Below are 2229 nucleotides of genomic sequence, written 5' to 3'. Positions count from 1 at the left end.
AAAATTAACCATTGAATTTTTTTTTTTATTTTGATATATGTTTATGATGAAGCTTCGATATAAAACATAATAAAAAATCAATGTAGGTAATCGACCTTGTTTTTGAGAAATATGGCGATTTTAACAACACCTTCTTTAGTCCTTGTAAAGCGTAAAAAGTGAAGAAAAATAAGTAGAGAGCAATATACAAATAGAGCTATAACATTTTTATTGTAAAAAGGATCATAACTTGTCATATGTGGTTCCAAACAACCTTTCACATAATTGTATATTACACATCAATTTCAAGTTCAGCAATCATTATTAACATGCAACAACATTACTTCAACAGAGCTACATTGTTTTTCCTTATAGGATATGTCAAACGTTGCAGTATTTAATCTTTCCATTTGAATTGTATGATTTTTCATTTGTATTGTATAATTGTTTATTGTATTGCATACGTTTTCATTTATATTGTATATTTTCTGTTCGTATTATGCAATACAAATGGAAAAGATCGAATATTGCAAAGTTAACCATACCATAACATTGGGGGGAACAGCGAGCGACCACTATACCTTGCTGTTGATGGATACAGACCGTAGCATTTCCATGACCGACCTTTTTTGAGGGTTGATTTCAAGAAACGTTATTGGCCATCTCTGTCATACGTCACGCATCAATTAAACTTCCTGTTTCACAGCATTCCGAATCTTCCTGAATCAAGAACATGGTAAGATGATGAAACGGTGTTTTTTTTTTTTGAAAATATATTTGATATTAATCATTCCTTTTTAGATGAATTCGGTTAAGAACATATTAGAATAAGAACATTCTAATTAGAAAGCTTTTGTTAATTACCTGTTTGAATTACAGGTGTTACAATTTTGCCTTATTGTTGTGTTTTGGGCGTGCACCTGTTATGGTAACAACCTGACCGAAGTCTTCTGGGATAGAGCATGGGAGGACTTCAAACAAGTCCATAACAAAAACTATTCCCAGGAGGAGGAAAGCACAAGGTAGGATTACATAAAATACATTCTTAAGTTTAAATGGCTGTAATATACCAGCATGTGAGTGTAGGAATGCCCTGGTCATAAAAATATTTTATGCTTCCTCATTTCAAAAACATATATCATAGTATACTACAAATATAAGTAACAGCTTTCCAAAAAGTTTTCCTAACGAAAACAACTTCTCTCAACAAATTTCTTTCACTGTATGAGTGATGTTTTATCAGAAAATGTACACGGCATAAGTCGATTGTAGTTTGTTGATGCTACTCAATGAGAAAAAAATATGTCGGATATTTTGTTATTTGTATTAACTAAGAGATATGGACACTGAGTTAATTTTCAGAAGTTAATTAATTTTATATTGACAAAAATACGCACACTTGTTGAGTCCCCCCGAAAAGTACTCTCCCTTGGTCAAATTTATTGATGACAATTATAAAGATGTTTTTTGAAAGTTCTTTTCAAGGGGGTATCATGAAAGAAATGTTTTCAGAAACTGGTTTTTGAAACTACTCCACAGCCAGTTTCTAACGTGGGAAGCAATTGCATGTCTGTTTGATTTATGCCGGGAAAGAAACCTATTTCACCTATATCTTTAGTAGGGAATCGTCCATTGAAAGCCATGAAGGAACTCGTCCATATATGGGGCACGCAGTTCAAATATTAACATTTATTTATTCTTGTCACGTTATAAGAAATTGATGTTTTAATTTCATGTCGTTATATGAAATTGATGTTTTAATTTCATGTCAATAAGCAACGTACAAGTCAAATTTTCATTTAGGAAATGGACTGTTTTCCTATTCTGGAAGTTTATAACGCACTCATCACGAAACGCATCTATTATATGAATGAGATCGCCCAATATTTGAACACTGACAGCACCTGCAGCTTCTCATCTGTGACGTAATTCGACCCCCTATTTGTTGTGGACTGGTTCATTTTTACAATGTACACACGGTTGTTCAATTTTTTTTTTACACGTTATGAGCACAAGAAATTGAAATTTTTATATTGTATATGAGAATAATTATGTATAAGTAAGATAAATTTTCATTTAGGAATGAACCGTTTTCACCTTTTACGCGTGCATCATGAAACGCTCTTGCTAAGTGAATGAGATCACCCAGCTTCTGTTACGGTGACGTCGAGCAATATTCCACCTCCTATTCATAGATTGTTTAATAATTTTTACTCTTTATCAACGCTAATAAAACGCAATATCTTTCTT

General features: G+C 32.4%; 1 long non-coding RNA gene across 1 annotated transcript; it reads left to right on the top strand.

Annotated features, from left to right (window-relative positions):
- The first annotated feature begins 309 nt into the window (after positions 1-309).
- Positions 310-2229, top strand: LOC130055188 (uncharacterized). The gene is made up of 3 exons (XR_008803475.1): positions 310-715; positions 859-1001; positions 1783-2229. It is a non-coding gene; the product is annotated as an uncharacterized LOC130055188 (long non-coding RNA).

The sequence above is a fragment of the Ostrea edulis genome, chromosome 5 (genome assembly GCF_947568905.1).
Source record: "Ostrea edulis chromosome 5, xbOstEdul1.1, whole genome shotgun sequence".
NCBI lineage: Eukaryota > Metazoa > Mollusca > Bivalvia > Ostreida > Ostreidae > Ostrea > Ostrea edulis.
The sequence above is the reverse complement of the archived record's forward strand: the minus strand, read 5'-3'. Positions and strand labels throughout refer to the sequence as shown.